Source organism: Schistocerca piceifrons, chromosome 5 (assembly GCF_021461385.2).
Source record: "Schistocerca piceifrons isolate TAMUIC-IGC-003096 chromosome 5, iqSchPice1.1, whole genome shotgun sequence".
Classification (NCBI taxonomy): domain Eukaryota; kingdom Metazoa; phylum Arthropoda; class Insecta; order Orthoptera; family Acrididae; genus Schistocerca; species Schistocerca piceifrons.
In genome coordinates, this window is record NC_060142.1 from 455,777,439 (window position 1) to 455,796,265 (window position 18,827).

The following is an 18,827-nucleotide window of genomic DNA, read 5'->3' on the forward strand; positions in this document are numbered from 1 at the left end:
TAGTCTTCTTGTGGTTTAATGTTAGGTGGTCACACATCTACATTTTGTTAAAAATACCAGCTAAGAGTACGTTATACCCCGGAAGCTTATGCAATAGTCCAAGCTGTCGATCCTTTAGAATATGCATTTTAATACGGTATTAAGATGTAGTGTTCCTTTGGACATGCATGCTTATATGCATGCACTGCGGCGACTGCAGCCGTTATGAAATACATGAAATGTATTCGCAATGGCGAGTGTGGATAACCATCAGCTGCATAATGAAGTGGCGACAATGAAAATTCAAGCACGAATTTCCCGATTATCGCGAACGCTCGCCTTATCATTTGCCTATCCGAGTGCGTCTCAGGGTCATACCCAGACTTTCATACGTCGTCAACCATGTGTCTACAGTCTGTGCTCGTAGATCCAGTACAGGTGAGATGTTTAACTTGAAAGTCGCTTGCCCAGTGTTGACAGATAAATGCGATATTGCAGTACCTGTGTTATTCTGAATTATGATGCAGTGTTCTAGTACAGCTTGTAGACATATTATTATTATTATTAATTCCTTTAACTCCTTATGTGGTGCTGAGAGCTGGAATAAAGGATGCCATCTTGTTCCGTCTTTTGCTAGTATTTTCACTTCTTCCCATCTATTCCTTGCTGTTGAACTTTGGTAATCATGTGGTTGATGACATATGGAATTTTGGGTGTAGCTGTGAGTAGTGGTCGGATAGCCTAATTGAGCAAGGTAATCGTTCGCGATAAGCGGGAAATCCGTGTTGAAGTCTCTGTCTAGCTCAAATTTTCATTGTCGTCATTCCAATATACAGCTGATGGTTGTCTACATTCGCAACTGCGAATACATTTCATGCATTGTAATGTCAACGAACTCAACTTTATATGACAAGGCATAGGCTTTTTTGTATTTCCTCAAAATGTCTTTCAGTGCTTCCCTGCTAAATATTTTCTGATATTCCTATTACCGATGACCAAGGTAGACGCGTGGGAGAGTGTGGCAGTCTCGTCTTGACACCACGCCTCTTGAATGTCTCATACTTCTGCTATTAAAACACATATTTGTGGTGTCTTTCCCCCTCCACATCTATCTACTTGTTACATTACCAGCGCAACCACAAATTCTGATTACTTCCTCTGTACAACGCTTTTCCTTCAAGTGTATGTGTTGTATCACTTATTTTCTATACATCCATGGCTAATCCTGCAAATTTTTCGATCACTCCCGCTGTATGAATATGGAATATCCTCTAATATACACTCCTGGAAATGGAAAAAAGAACACATTGACACCGGTGTGTCAGACCCACCATACTTGCTCCGGACACTGCGAGAGGGCTGTACAAGCAATGATCACACGCACGGCACAGCGGACACACCAGGAACCGCGGTGTTGGCCGTCGAATTGCGCTACCTGCGCAGCATTTGTGCACCGCCAGTTTGTGTCAGCCAGTTTGCCGTGGCATACGGAGCTCCATCGCAGTCTTTAACACTGGTAGCATGCTGCGACAGCGTGGACGTGAACCGTATGTGCAGTTGACGGACTTTGAGCGAGGGCGTATAGTGAGCATGCGGGAGGCCGGGTGGACGTACCGCCGAATTGCTCAACACGTGGGGCGTGAGGTCTCTACAGTACATCGATGTTGTCGCCAGTGGTCGGCGGAAGGTGCACGTGCCCGTCGACCTGGGACCGGACCGCAGCGACGCACGGATGCACGCCAAGACCGTAGGATCCTACGCAGTGCCGTAGGGGACCGCACCGCCACTTCCCAGCAAATTAGGGACACTGTTGCTCCTGGGGTATCGGCGAGGACCATTCGCAACCGTCTCCATGAAGCTGAGCTACGGTCCCGCACACCGTTAGGCCGTCTTCCGCTCACGCCCCAACATCGTGCAGCCCGCCTCCAGTGGTGTCGCGACAGGCGTGAATGGAGGGACGAATGGAGACGTGTCGTCTTCAGCGATGAGAGTCGCTTCTGCCTTGGTGCCAATGATGGTCGTATGCGTGTTTGGCGCCGTGTAGGTGAGCGCCACAATCAGGACTGCATACGACCGAGGCACACGGGGCCAACACCCGGCATCATGGTGTGGGGAGCGATCTCCTACACTGGCCGTACACCACTGGTGATCGTCGAGGGGACACTGAATAGTGCGCGGTACATCCAAACCGTCATCGAACCCATCGTTCTACCATTCCTAGACCGGCAAGGGAACTTGCTGTTCCAACAGGACAACGCACGTCCGCATGTATCCCGTGCCACCCAACGTGCTCTAGAAGGTGTAAGTCAACTACCCTGGCCAGCAAGATCTCCGGATCTGTCCCCCATTGAGCATGTTTGGGACTGGATGAAGCGTCGTCTCACGCGGTCTGCACGTCCAGCACGAACGCTGGTCCAACTGAGGCGCCAGGTGGAAATGGCATGGCAAGCCGTTCCACAGGACTACATCCAGCATCTCTACGATCGTCTCCATGGGAGAATAGCAGCCTGCATTGCTGCGAAAGGTGGATATACACTGTACTAGTGCCGACATTGTGCATGCTCTGTTGCCTGTGTCTATGTGCCTGTGGTTCTGTCAGTGTGATCATGTGATGTATCTGACACCAGGAATGTGTCAATAAAGTTTCCCCTTCCTGGGACAATGAATTCACGGTGTTCTTATTTCAATTTCCAGGAGTGTACTTTCACATCCATATTTTTGTCCACATTTTACATATTTAGCCTTTTTTCAATATTTTCAATACTTTTTCCATGTTTTCCATATTTTTGCATGTTTTCCATATTCATCGTGTAAATATACAAGAATATTTGTGCTCTTTTGCCTACCCTATCCAGTTTCTTTAGCACACGACGCTGATAAGGACTCCCCAAGAAGCGAAAGAGAACGAATTGTCTCCAAGAACACTTGCTCCTCTTCTTCTTCTAAATGCCAACCCAAAGAAAACCCTCCATTATCGCACAGCACTAGCTGCCAAAGCCAATCCCTATATACGCTGAAACACACTCTTGGATTGCTCTAGAGGTGCAATACTGATTATAGCTATCTGAAACACAGCTGTATTCCTTCTAAATCTTTCAACATAATTCGTGGTTTGTTATGCAAAATATACAACAGGTTATGAGAGAGTAACCACACACAAATATGATTGTTGAATAATCCGCGCACTTAGAGTTGTAGGCCTACCACTAGTTACAAAGATAGGTGTGCATCATGTTTTTTCAGAGTAGTTAGCTGTTCTTCGTTGTGATGTGGGAGTTGAAGGAACCGACCACTTTAATATCTCTGGAATGAATTTCAGGCAAATGACAAAGGAATAGTGTACCGATGGGCAATTACCCAGTTGTGATGATTTGTAATAACGCCAAAGATATTAGTATATAGGTAATATCATGTCTGCAGATGGGCACGAATGTGTTAGCTGGGAGAGAAAATAAAAGATCATTTCCAATAGCAGTATGGAGCACGAGCATCAGATGACATAAAAAATACTACAGGTGCTACCAGACTGTACAAATATCTATCACACGAAAGTATTACTACGTTGTCAGAACCAATATCCGAAGGCGTAATCTAATCAGCCAGCAAGGAGTAGTTCGTGGAAGCATCGAAGGAGCAAAAGTGCTGCGGGCACATACTCTGAAAAAGGACCTGAACTAGTCTCACTGGTTCCTAAGAAAAAGAAAACCTACTGAGGATAACGGATTTCAGGTCGATAACCTTGTTATAAGTAACTCGAAAACCGTATCTCGTGTCATAGCGACAACGGTAAAACAATTCCAGACATCCTCAGACAGGAACAGACATGTAGCGCATCCTGTAAGGCAATCATAAATGGAATTTTTCTTCAAGAGACGCAGCCTTATCTTCTTGGCACCATCAGTCACAAACATTACGGCTACAGAATCGATTTAAAGGAAGCTCTCGATAAAAGTCGACCAGCAGTACAAAAGGAGTGCGTTGCAGCATTTCAGATTTTCACAAGCAACAATCGAGTTAAATAAAAATAGGACAGGAGAACTTCGCTAGTATGTGGAACTTTACTTACACTTCATTACTGGGAAAAATGTTCTTGGGCATTAGAGACATGCGATACAAAATCATAGGTCGTTTTTTGGACTGGTTGCATTCTCCTCTGCTCTAGGTAAAATAGGTAAGTGTTCACGAAAAAAACACCTATAAATTAGTGTATGTGGATGTTTCTGCGCTTCCAACCTCCAAGACAGGAACACTTCCATGATTTATATATTCATGTTCAACAAGTGATGAGTATCTGTAGCGATTATGCGCTATATCCGGAAATCATAGGAATCCAGCAATTTCGTAGCTATGGAATGAGTTTGAGGAAAATAAGTTGGGCTTGGGGAAGGAGACCAGACAGCGTGGTCATCGGTCTCATCGGATTAGGGAATGATGGGGAAGGAAGTCGGCCGTCTCCTTTCAGAGGAACCATCCCGGCAGTGGCCTGGAGTGATTTAGGGAAATCACGGAAAACCTAAATCAGGATGGCCGGACGCGGGATTGAACCATCGTCCTCCCGAATGCGAGTCCAGTGTCTAACCACTGCGCCACCTCGCTCGGTCGAAAATAAGTAAGGACGAGTATATTGATGGACGATTGTTCACTTGTGATATAACGAAGTTAATAACGACTGATTACTGAAAAGTTTCTTGAGATTTAGAGAGACGTGTAATAAAAAATATTTTGATCGTTTCTTAAGACTGGCTGGATACTGTGCCCATTGGCCGCTTTTGTGGCATACTAGTCTAAGTATTGGGGCTGGTGCTGGTGGGCAGGTGTCTTGAAGAAGCGGCCCGGGAGTACGTAGCGCTTGACATCTGGTCGAGGCACCGAAGTGCTCTACGACCATGGGTGGAAGACGTGCTTGGCATCAGATTACATCCTGATCTTGAATGTACCACATACAGTTGTCCGAGATGCGAGGATTCCCAGGGGAATCGATGTGGGAGGTTGGGATTCCACAAGGTGACTCTGAGGATAACAAGCCCAGTTGCCTCAAGTTACTTCATAGTCTGAGGAGGTGATGTGTCAGCCATTGTTATCTTTGCTTGCACCAGCCCTGCTACCTGTAATAAATTGTCCTGTTGCGGTACGTCAAGGAACGAATTATGCCTTGAAGCAAAAAGGTATTGTGGCACAACTTGGCTAAAAGAAGGGATTGATTGACGGGACACGTTCTGAGACATCAAGGGATCATCATTTTATAACTGGAGGTAAGTGGGGGGTAAAACAGTAGCGCGAGACCATGAGATAAATACTATAATCAGATTCAAAAGGATGTAGGTTTAATAGGTGAGCAGATACGAGCAGACTTGCACAGACTAGTGTGGAGAGCTCTGGCACTGTGTAAAGTGGTTGTTATAATTTCGTTCTTCAACTTAAAAAATAAATGAGGCACCTGCAGCCTCCTCTCCCATCTGCCTTCATGGTAGAACGCATATATGTCAAGAATAATAACGATAATATTTAAATTTATTTACACTTTTATTTCATAGCAATCCAGTAGAAATCCTTTTACGAACGGTCAGAATTTATGTGTGTTTCACTTTTTAATAACATTGCGAAGCGATTGGTTTAGTGATGTGCTGATTGTGCGTCATCCGCGTGCCGTTACAAGCACATTGGCATTTTTCTTATGTCGAACCTTGCGCTCTAAGTTTCTTGTAAAAACGATGTTGATTAGTGTTTTTCTTTGGGTAACGTACGCTATTCTGTTCCATTATACGTCATATTATCACGGATCGCTGTCACCAAGCTTTACTGTTCTACAACAATTAATCTGCACACAAATAAAAAAAAGTTAACACAGGAATATTGTTTTGGTCAAGATTTGAGTTTAATCAGAATTGAGCTCTTGATGGTGCATTTTTCGTTATTGTTCTCCTCTTGTGGTCACTGTTATGTATCCCTCTTCCGAACAATTATCTTTTGGAAGATTAGAAATTTATTTCGTCTCTTGTTTTTTTTAAGAGATAAATTATGTACACTAATTCTGTCACGTCGTACATTAATAATGTGAGAGTTAATATTAATACTAACCTCAGACTGTTTTCAGATGAAGCAATCATTTATAACGACGTATAAGAGGCGATCAAAAACTTTCCGTTTGAGGGTGTTGCTGCTGCCTATATGCTGCATAGAGAAACTCCGACGTGGGTATATAAGCACCGATGTATAGAAAAGGGATTAGTGTAGCACTTGCATCTTCCCGACTTGTGCAGTGTAAATGCGGAAACGTGATCTATGGCGACGTTATTACGAAACTCTCCCAAGAAGGATCAACGTACTGCATGTAGCCTACCGAAGGAAAAAAACTTGTAGACATTAATCAAAGAAGGAAGAATGTGTAAAGGGCTCCATATCTGTCGAACACCACCGTTGTGGAACGGTGCCCCAAGTCCTCTGCTGTTCGCGATTTGGCACAAGACGCTCGTCGATCCCATACATCTATTACAAGTGGGAAACACTCGTGGACCCGCCCTTTAGCCCTGATCTCTCCCCATACGACTATCGCGCCTTCGGTCCCTTGAAAAATTTCTTGATGGAGCGACTATTCCTCTCAGACGAGAATGCGTAGCAGGCACTTACGCGTTTCTTTAGGCAGCAGGACATAGTGTTTTATCAAACGCGTATCTTCAACCTGGTGCGGGCTGGGATGATTGCCTCAGTCCTGTTCTGGACTGTAAGGCCTTAGAAAAGAAACTCTTTTTTCACCCCTTATACTGTCCTACAACACCAGCGAAAATATCCTGTCAGATGTTGATAAAGTTTCAAAGTGGTGCAAATACTGGCAACTGACTTTGAATATTCAGTTACATAAAACTGTGCTTTTCATAAAAAGTAAGAACGTAGTATCCTGTTGGTGAGTTCTTCAGTCCGTAGACTGGTTTGATGCAGCTCTCCACGCTAGTCTGTGGTAGGCTCTTCATATCGGCATAACTACTGAGACCTACTTTCAGTTGAGACTGTTTACTGCAGTCTTGTCTTGATTGCCCTCTACGACTTTTACTCTCCCCCCCCCCCCCACATCCCTCTAATACTAAACTGGTGCTCCGTTGATGTCTTGAAATGTATCCTATCAACCAATGCCATCTTTTAGTGAAATTGTACCGCAAATAACTTTTTTCTCCACTTACTTTCAGTAACTTCTCATTAGTTATTTGACCTACCCTCAGAATTTTCAACATTCCTTTGTGTCACTACAAATCAGAAGCTCCCATTCCCTTCTTGCTTCAATTGCTTATCACTTTTACTTCAGTACAATGCTGAACCCTATATAAATAAATTAAACTTATGTTCGATGGTAATAAATTTAACTTTTTCAGGAAAGCTTTCTTGCCACTGCCATTCGGCATTTTATATCCTCTCTACTTCACCTGTCGTTAGCTCTTTGCTGTTCAAACTGCAAAATGCATCTGCCACATTTACTTTACCACCTTCTAACGTAATTCTCTTAGTATAGCATGGTTTAATTCGGCTACATTTCATTATAATTGTTTTACGTTTGTTGACGGTCATTTTATGATCTTCTTTTAAGGCTCTACCCATTCCATTCAACTGCTCTTACCTTTGCTGTCTCGGACACTTCTATAATGTCATTGGCTGAGGTCAAATTTTTTATTTCGTTTCCCTGAACTTTATTTCCTGGTCCAAATTTTCTTTGGGTTTCTTTACTGGCTGTTCATTGTATGTACTGAATAACATCGGGAATGGGCTACAACTCTCACTTCTCAACCACTAGTTCCCTTTCATGTCCTTCGACTCTTATAATTGCCGTCTGGTTTCTGTACAAGTTGTAAATAGCCTTCAGCTGCTTGTATTTTGCCTCTGCTATCACAAGAGCCATTTATCCGTGGTCTAGCGGTAACGTCTTTGATTGGTAGCCAAAAAGTCGTAAGTTCAAAACACAACTCCGCTTAAATTTTGATTATTAATCTACAATGGCTGCCGCAGACTTCCAGCATAAGAAGTCATCCTCATACAGCCAACGGCCTTGTCAAAGGGGCGGAAGAGGAGACAGAGTTTCAGGGCACTCTCTTGTCGTTGGGATGGGAAATTGCCCCTATAGACGGAACATTTAACAATGATAACGATATGTGGATGCAGAAGGGAATGGAAACCACTGCATGAAAGACACCTAACGTGTATCCACAGGACATGGGGCCCGTAATTGAAGAGGTGTCATGACCATCTCTCGATTGGCAAAACATTCGAGAATAGTCCCCCAATTCTGATCTCCTGGAGAGGACTGCCAATGGGCAGGTGACCATGAGAAAAAGATAGAATAACCAACGAAAGGATAACGATCTACGAGTCGGGGCGTAGAATGCCAGAAGCTTAAACGTGGTAGGGGAGCTAGAAAATATGAAAATGGAAATGCAAAGGCACAATCTCGATATAGAAAGGGTCAGTGAAGTTAAATGGAAACAAGACAAGGATTTCTGGTCAGATGAGTATAGGGGAATATCAACAGCAGCAAAAAATTGTGTAACGGGAGTAGGATTCGTTATGGATAGGAAGATAGGGCAGAGAGTGTGTCACTGTGGACAGTTCAGTGATACAGTTGTTCTTATCAGAATTGACAGCAAACCAACACCGACAACGATAGTTCAGGTACACACGCCGACATCGCAAGCTGAAGATGAAGAGATAGACAAAGTATATAAGGATATTAAAATAAATGTCGTGTGTCTAGGGCCTCCCGTCAGGTAGACCGTTCGCCGGGTGCAAGTCTTCCGATATGACGCCACTTCGGCGACTTGTGCGTCGAATTAAAAGGGTAATATAGTACATAAAGAGAGATGATAATCTAATAGCTATGGAGGACTGGATGGTTCAAATGGTTCAAATTGCTCTGAACACTATGGGACTTAACATCTATGGTCATCAGTCCCCTAGAACTTAGAACCACTTAAACCTAACTAACCTAAGGACATCACACAACACCCAGCCATCACGAAGCAGAGAAAATCCCTGACCCCGCCGGGAGTCGAACCCGGGAACCCGGGCGTGGGAAGCGAGAACGCTACCGCACGACCACGAGTGCGGGCTAGGAGGACTGGAATGCAGTTGTAGGAGGAGCAGTAGTATCAAAGTTTGCAGGAGAATATGGACTTCGGAAAAGGAATGAAAGAGAAGAAAGACTAATCGTGTTCTGTAATAAATTCCAGCCAGTAATAGCGAATACTCTGTTCATGAATTTCAAGAAGTGGCGGTACACTTGGAAAATGCTGGATGATATAGGAAGATTTCAGTTAGATCAGACAGAGCTTCCGAAATCAGATACTGGATTGTAAGGCGTACCCAGGAGCAGATATAGACTCATATCACAATGTAGTAGTGATGAAGAGTAGACTGAAGTTTAAGAGATTAGCCAGGAAGAATCAATACGCAAAAGAAGTGGGATACTGAAACACTAAGGAATGACGAGATACATCAATAAGGAATATCTCAGTAGGAGTACAGCTGAAGAGGAATGGACATCTCAAAGTAGGGCAATAACAGAAGTTAGAAAGAAAAACATAGGTGCAAAGAAGATAACTGCGAAGAAACCATGGGTAACAGAAGAAATAGTTCAGTTAATCGATGAAAGAAGGAAGTATAAAAATGTTCATGGAAATTCAAGAATACAGAAATGCAAGTTGCTGAGGAATGCAATAAAAAGCAAGTCCAGAGATGCTAACACGAAATGGCTGCATAAAAAAATGTGAAGAAATATAATTGTCGTTAGGACTGATTCAGCATATAGGAAAGTCAAAACAACCTACGGTGAAATAAAAACCAGTGGGTGTAAGATTAAGAGTGCAACGGGAATTCTACTGTTAAATGCAGAGGAGAGAGCAGATAGATGGAAAGAGTGCACTGATGGCTACTGTGAGGGGGATGGTTTGTCTGAAGAAGAAACAGGAGTCGATTTAGAAGAGATAGGGGATTCAGTATTAGATTCAGAATTTAAGAGAGCTTTGGAGGACCTAAGATCAAATAATGCAGACGGGATAGCTAACATTCTAAAATAATTTCTAAAATCATTGGGGGAAATGGCAACAAAACGACTATTCACGATGGTGTGTAGACTATATGAGTCTGGGGACATACCATCTGACTTCCGGAAAAATATCATCCGCACAATTCCGAAGACTGCAAGAACTGACAAGTGGGAACATTATCACACAATCAGCTTAACAGTTCATGCATCCAAGTTGCTTACAAGAATAATATACAGAAGAATGGAAAAGTAAATTGAGGATGTGTTACATGACGATCAGTCTGGCCTTAGGAAAGCTAAAGGCACGAGAGATGCAGTTCTGGCATTGCGCTTGGGAAAGGAAGCAAGGCTATAGAAAAACCAAGACACGTTCATAGGATTTGTCGACCTAAAATAAGCGTTCTACAATGTAAAATGGTGCAAGATGTTCGGAATTCTGAGAAAAATACGTATAAGCTGTAGGGAGGGACGAGTAATATACAATATGTACAAGTACCAAGAGGGAGTAATAAGAGTCGAAGGCCAACAACGACGTGCTCGTATTATAAAGAGTGTAAGTCAGAGATGTAGCCTTTCTCCCCTACTGTTCAATCTGTACATCGAGAAAGCAATGATAGAAATAAAAGAAAGGTTCAGGAGTGGAATTAAAATTCCAGGTGGAAGGATATTAACGATACGATTCGCTGATGACATTGCTACCCTCAGTGGAGGTGAAGAAGACTTACAGGATGTGTTAAAAGGAATGAACAGTCTAATGAGTACAGAATATCGACTGGGGGTAAATCGAAGAAAGACGAAAAAAATGAGGAGTAGCAAAAGTGAGAACAGCGAGAAACGTAACATCTGGAATGATGGTCACGAAATAGATGAAGCTAAAGAATTCTGCTACCTAGACAGCAAAATAACCAATGATGGGCGGAGCCAGGAGGACATCAAATGCAGAATAACACTGGCAAAAAGGGCATTCCTTGCGAAGAGAAGTCTACTAGTATCAAACATAGGCATTAATTTGAGGAACAAATTTCTGAGAAAGTACGTTTGGAGTACAACATTGTATGGTAGTGAAACATGGACTGTGGAAAAACTGGAGCATAAGAGAATCGAAGCATTTAAGATGTGGTGTTACAGACGAATGTTGAAAATCAAGTGGACTGATAAGGTAAGGAATGAGGAGGTTCTGCGAAGAATCGGGAAGGAAAGCAATAAGTGGAAAACACTGAGAAGGAGAAGGAACAGAATGGCAGGAAATCTGTTAAGACATTAGGGAATAACTTCCATGGTACTGGAGGGAGCTGTGGAGGGCAAAAACTGTAGAAGAAAACATATACTATGAGATGATGAGGTTGGCACAGGAGAGGAATTCGTGGTGACCCGAATCAAACCAGTGAGAAGCCTGATGACTCAGGATAAAAACCCACCAGAATTTCAAAGAGAGTCAGCATTGTCAAAAGAATTCTCTAAGTGTATAGTTGCTGCAATCGTATGTTTGCTTTTCTTCAGTCTTCCTTCTAAGATGAGTCGTAGTGTCAGTGCTTCTCGCTTGTTCCCTATTTTTTGCGGAAGCAAAACTGATCTTTCACGATGTCGGTTTTTACCAGTTCTTCCGTTCTTCTGTAGGTAATCCGTGTCAATATTTGGCTACCATGACTAATTAAACTGGTGGCTCGGTAATATTCTCAGTGTTTGCCGTCTTTAGAAACACAGTTCTTCTCGAAGTGTCAGGGTACGTGACCGGTCTCATATATCTTACACATTAGGTATTATGGTTTTGTCACGGGTGGCTCCCTCAAGGACATCAGTAAATTTAGAAATGTCGTCTACTCCCGGGGATTAGTTTCATCTTATGTTCTTCAGAGCCAAGTGAAATCCTTCTCACAGAATCGTATTTCCCATCTCACAGTGATATACTCCTTCTTCTCTTTCTACGATATTGCCTTCAATTGGAAATGAAATTCCATTTTCTATTCTGGCTGTTACATACATAATAACTGTCATTTATACCACTATCATGGGATTTCTGCGGTTTGTCGTTTTCAGGTGCGTTCTGCTGTAATCGCAAATATACATTGCCATTTTTTGTAGGCATATTCACCTGTCAGTTGAATACGTAACCACTGTCGTACTAAACACGAGCGAAACCAACACTCCTAATTAGTCAATGCTTTGAAATAAAAATTCCTGTTTTAATGACGTACGCAAATAAACTTTAAAACTCGTAATATATGTGACATAACGTTACTGTGCCTACCATGATTCGACACTGTCTAGCTTACAGTAAACAGCTGTTCTGAGATATATCGGCAAACTGTCACCACTGTACAGTTGATCGCACGAATCAGTAAGTGCCAGGGAAATGGTGGCTTATTGCTGACAGTGTTTATGAAACAGACAGGCTAGAAAATGGACAGGGTAGAAAATTGAATTTTATTTAAATACATCTGTGGTTATGGCGTCCAAAAGCGAGAACGTTTTGTTTTCGAGTTGTATGACTTCCATCTTTCAACCTCTCCTTCTTACCTTAGTATGGGTTTATTACCTATTTAGGACCGTCACGATTATGCAGGTACTCTTAAATCTCTTAAATTTTTCTAAACGCAGCGGTTATCTATCTCATAGCCCTACAGCGTCGAATTTCTAGAACCATTCCTGCTTGGCCTGTTTGTACTTCCCGTCAGTGTCATGTTTTATACGTGTGTATTCCGTTTCGCGTTTCATTTGCTGCATTTCTTTATGTTCTCCTTTCGTCAGTTAGTTTCAATATGTCGTACTGTGTTTGTGGTAAGGTTTCTCTTTTTACCTGTCTGATCATCTGATGCCTTCACTATTTAATCTCTGAAAGCTATCCACGCGTTTTCTATTGTGTGTCTTGCCCCTGTTTCAGCCAACCGTTCTCTAACGCTCCCTTCGAAACTCTTATCAACTTCTGCTTCTTTCAACTTACACAGGTCTGGTATCTTAACTGTATACCTTTCTGCAGTTTCTTCAGTTTTAATCCTCAGTTCATAATGAATAAATTATGAGCAAAGTACATATCTGTTTTGCAGTTTAATTTGGTTCCGAAATATCTGTTTTATATAAAACCAAACAATGAATATTCATAATGGAAAAATGACAATGTTACTATTATATAATCAATACTAAACCTATCAATGTCCTTAAGTCTTTTCCATGCATAGAGTCTTGTTTTCTGACTGTTAAACCAAGAATTAATGATGACTAAGATATACTCTGTGATAAATTCTACCATATGACTTTCTCTTTTGTGCCTTTCACCCAGAATTCTTCTTCTATTACACTGCACAACACAATTAAAGGATGACTTTTCTCAAAACCCGATATTGTCTATCATTGTGAAGTAAAAGTTTGATATTTGGCTCAAACGTGCCTACAAACGGCCTCTATAAGGGTGCAAAAGCGTGGCACCTTGCGATGACATCCTCGGATTCGGCGACGCTTATAACAGCAACGTGTCGATACACGCGGGATAACGTCACAGCTGAGACGGTCATGTGAGGTGTGAGGTAGGTTCATGATGTCACATTGACATCAAATTTCACAGTAGTTCTGCGCCACCCTGGACATAACACACCATGGGAAGGCCTTCACTTCCCCTTTTTACCCACATTGCATCCACTCTTACGACATTTCCAAGGAGGAGATATGCTGACACCCTCTCCCACCCGCCCCCTCCACACAGTATTCAACCCTTCTCTAAGGAGTTTGTGGACCAACAATCACACTGAACGTAATCACATCCCTTTAGTGCGACCGCAGTTTTTGCTCTGGTGTACAAGGAGGAACGCCTAGGGACCGTTCAAAACCATTCAGCGAAATTTTATGTTATCTGAAGCAGCAAAAGGGTGCTGATGTTTTTTCAGCCCTCCCGTTTCGAGCACTCTTGTAGCCTGATCACAGGGAAGTGCGACATTGAGAAATGCACGAATAAAACGGCAAATCGTCCCTCTGAGACCCCGTGCCCCCGCCTCCACACCCCACACAGTTTGGCAACACTCACAGTGCTACCCACCTACCATTGTTGATCACTTTTAAAACATGTACTTGTGCACACACAGACAATATCGGGGTCTTAGGCACTTTCAGACAGGCTACCCCTTGGTCCCTCACCTGCTTAGGTATGCCTGCTAGCAGGCGCTTGAGCAGCTGCGTTGTCTGCTTGCAGGCGCTTAGGACTCCATTAGGAATTGTATCTGTAAAGGTACATTTTTTAAAGTGCCAACAAATGGGGTTGGATCGCACTGAAGATGTTGCCGAACTGGGTAGTCTTAGAGGGACTCTTTTCCGTTTCATGTGTCAATGTCACATGCCCCTCATCCCCCAACCACCCCTCCTTCCCATGGTCACATCCCAGGAGGGCGTAAAACGGGTGGGCTGAAATGCATAAGCATCCTTTGCTGCTTTGGATCACATTCAGATTTCGTCGTATGGTTTTGAAACGGTCTGTAGTGGTTCCACTCTGTACACCAGAGCAAAAACTACAATCTCATTGCACTACAATGAAGTGTGTCATGTATTTAGAGAAGGATTAAATCGTCTGGAGGAGTGTCAGCTGTGTCAAAGTTTGCCAAGCTCTTCAAATGTTCAAATGTGTGTGAAATCGTATGGGACTTAACTGCTAAGATCATCAGTCCCTAAGCTTACACACTACTTAACCAAAACTATCCTAAGGACAAACACACACATCCATGCCCGAAGGAGGACTCGAACCAGGTCAAGCACTTCATCCAGCTGCTCGTCGCTCTGTGAACTGTCGTTTTCGAGTGACGCAGTGTGTAGGAACGGTTTCATTGACGCCCTTAATGCCACCACCTCAGCCTTTTCCGAGTGAGCTTTTAGCGATTGTGTGTTTGAAATGTTTTTCTTGACCACACATAAACATGACGCGAGATTCCAACGCTCCCATCACTGTTCTGACCTTCACTGAGGAGGCGCCAACAGAAGGCGTGAAATGTGGGTAAGAGGAGTTGCGACGACCTTCCCATCGTGTGGCACGTCCACGGTGGCGTTTGGCAGAATTTTGGTGAAATTTGGCCTGTTTTTCTCATGTGTCGGCACCTTGCTGTATGAAGCGTCGCAGAGCTCGAGGGTGACGCCGCAGGGCGCCACGCTTTTGCAACGGTATGGAGAAAGGTTGTAGGCCCCTTTGAGCCAAATTTCAAACTTCTATGTCGCAATGGGATACAATTCTGGGGCTTCCAAAAAGTTATCCTTTAATTGTGTTCAGCAGTGTACTTTTCCTTCTCGTCATTTTCCTGCTATCAAATTCTAGTTCAATCACAACTAAATTTTCACATTTAAAGTTTTGTCTTCCTCAACTGCTTGAATGATTTCTATCATCACCAACTGCGACATAATCGCGTATACAAACAGTGATCCAATACTGTAAAATGCTTTTTATTCCAGTCTCTGATCACAATATGAATTCTTTAGACGATGACCGGTTTCAGTCTCTAATGACCATCCTCAGATCTTTTTTACACCATGTCCTAAAGTCATACGGCCAGAATGGCATATTTATATGTTTTGACGATGCCATTATGGCCGTATGACTTTAGGACATAGTGTAAAAAAGATCTGAGGATAGTCATTAGAGACTGAAACCGGTCATCGTCTAAAGAATTCATATTGTGATCAGAGACTGGAATAAAAAAGCGTTTAATGATTTCTATTGTGCCTTAATGCCTTTTGCCAGTCATTTCATCAACTGCGGAGCTAGATGGCATATAAACTTGTACTACTGTGGTGGCTGTTGACTCCCTGTCTTTTGCTACTAAATGCGTCCACTATACTGTTCATAGCAGCTTAACCGCATTCCTATGTTTTTATTCATTATTACACCTACTGTTTCGTTACCCCCGTTTGATATTGTGTTGACAACCCTGTACTTATCTGACCGAAAGTCCTGCTCTCCATACGACCTCACTTCACTATTTTCCATCATAGTTAACTTCGACCTGCTCATTTCCTTATTTAAATTCTCTGGTCTACTTACCTGACTGATGGCCCCGTAGAATTTGTGGACGACATCGTCCTGAGTAGTCCCACCCCCTCTCCCCTTCCCACAGACATCCGAACTGAGGCTATTTTACCTCTGAAATATTTGACGCAAGAGAATGCCTTCGTCATTAATTCCTACAAAAGAGTTGCATGCCTGTGAAAGGAAAAGAAAAAGCTGCAGTTACCCCTTGATTTCAGTCGTATACTGTAGCAGCACAGCAACTCCACGTTGTCTATGTTAAAAGACCAGAACATTCAATCATCCAGACAGTTGTCTTTACAACTATTGAAAAGGCTGCTGCTTCGCTTTAGGAACCACGCTTTAGTCTGGCCTGTACACAGATATTGCTTCGTCATGGTTGCATATATTCTATGGCTTTACGTATTGTTGAGGCACGCAAACCACCCCACCTCGTCAAGGTTCGTGGTACATGGTGGGTGGTGATGGTGGTGGGGTGGCTGTAGTATGTTATTGGTATAACTATAATATCAGTGACTTACGGTTGGAGTCAGTCAACTCAAACAAACACTCGGATGTAAGAATTTCAAATGATACGAAATGGAAATATCCCATATGCTTAAACGTATGTAATACAGGTGACAGGCCTCAGTTCATTGGTAGAATACAAGGGAAACAATTGCAGTTGTGCGACTCATTCAATAGTATTGTTCAAGTGTGAGGTCCCATTAAAATAAGACTAACAGGGGTATTGAAAGTATAGAAAGAAGGGAAGTACGATTGGTCACAGGTTTGTTTCATTCACGGGGGGATTGTCAGTGAGATGTTATGAAAAATGCAGAGACGCTGGAAGGCAGACATAAAGTATCCGGTGAAAGGTTTCTTAACAAAGTATCAACAGGCAGCAAGAAAACTGGAATCTGGGAGTGCAGTATTATCGACTACATATCGTGGAGGCAAGATTAATGACAGGTCGCACAGAGGCGTTTAAGGTCTCATTCTGTCTGGGCTCCATATGTGAATGAAGCCGGAAGAAACCGTAATAACTCGTGTGAGTCTAGTCTTTCATGCACTTCACAATAGTTTGCAGAGTATAGCTGTATATGTGAATTAGGAGAGACATACCACTGCATCAAACTGTTTGATGATAGTACAGGAACGTTAATGACGAGTGGCTTCGAGAACGCCGAAGAAAACGGATAAAATAAATGACAGTGATTACCACCTGGCATTATCATAACACCAGTTTTGTGAGCAGAGAAGTGTAAGTAGTCAGAATTATTTAAGAACACGCGTTGATTGAGGTACTAAGTCGCTGTCAACGATAGCAGCACGAAATACGAAATAGTGATAAGGTACTGTATGTAACGTGGTTGGATGATGGCATCCATGCGTTTATCAATGACAGTAAATTTCTATTACAAAATGATGACGGAATTTTGATGCTGTAAGTGACACAAAAAGTGTTGGTTTAAGATTTTTTGTAGTTTGCTCAAGAACTGTCGTCAACGTAAAGCAGGTTCCAATTAAGTGAATCTGATCATCAGTAACAACAAAAGTCTGCCTGAAACATCAGTGTTTCTTGTAACTTCACACATGAATCGTGTGAAGCATTTTAAAAATAAAAAGTGATGCTGAAATCATTGTGAAATTGTAGCACTCTTACCTGGATGTGGCTGAATAGGTCAACAGAAATGGACAGCTAAAGGTATTCCAGAGAAAAAGGAAGTTCTAACTCTCTTCTTTCATTTACGCAATGTCACATATTCATATATAGACAGCGAGTGCTTCTTTTCCCCCACTGCATGCACACATATGAGTTAGAGAGAGAGAGAGAGAGAGAGAGAGAGAGAGAGAGAGAGAGGAGAGAAAGAGAGAGAAGAAAGTGGAGAGTCTGTGTGAGGGGACAGAAAGAGAGAGAAATATATATGAAAACAAACAGGTCAATGGGGACACGATATGGAACAGAAATATAGCATAAAACAGTCTGAGACAAAATATTAGCGCTCGACATATTTTAGTATAAGTGCTGCGTGACAAGTCTACAAACGGCGGGCATCTATCTCCATTGAACTGAGCGTAAAGGCCAAGTCTGGGGCGGCATCGAACCGATATTTCGTAGGCTGACAGGGGAACGAGGTCCTAGCATGCCAAGCGTCCGAAGAAAGACGCGCTGCGCAGCCCGAGGAAATCAATCAGGCTCTGCCCACCGGTATAAAGTACGCTTAATTAATCCAGAGGTCAGAGATTTACGGAGCAGGAGGTTGGCGATGCAATAATGAAGTCCAAAATTATACGATCTCAGTAGCAGCTTAAAGCGATCGCGTTGCGTCTGGAAAGAATAAACGGCGATGATTAATGTGACGCGTTATTAAACGAGTTCGAAATTTGTAATAGCTTTATTGGCTTAATTTGTGAGTCGCGTAAATAACGCCTAGAGGTCGAAAGGATGTGTACTCGAATAATGTGGTGAGATGACAACGAAGCGTGCCTGGAAAGGTAAACAGGACGAGGCAGCACCGGGAACGAAGTTGCTACGCCGAGGCAACAATAGTTCGTGTCAGCTGCCGATGATCCATATTCCGTGCAGATGCGTGGAGCGTTGTACGAAACAATTCGTTATATTCTTGCCCGGTGCTTTAATTAAGTCCGCTGTGGAGCTCATGAGCGTATCACGGCCTCGCGCAGGAAATGTGATTATTGGTCACGCGAATTACTGTCAGCGGGCCGGGTTTCCCGCCCCCGGAGGCGAGCAGCGTCGCCAGGCGTCGCGCCGCCCGCCGATGCCGGCGCGATAAGGCGCCGTGCCCTGCCACGCCCCTGGTGGGCGTCGCGCGAGTTATATTTCCA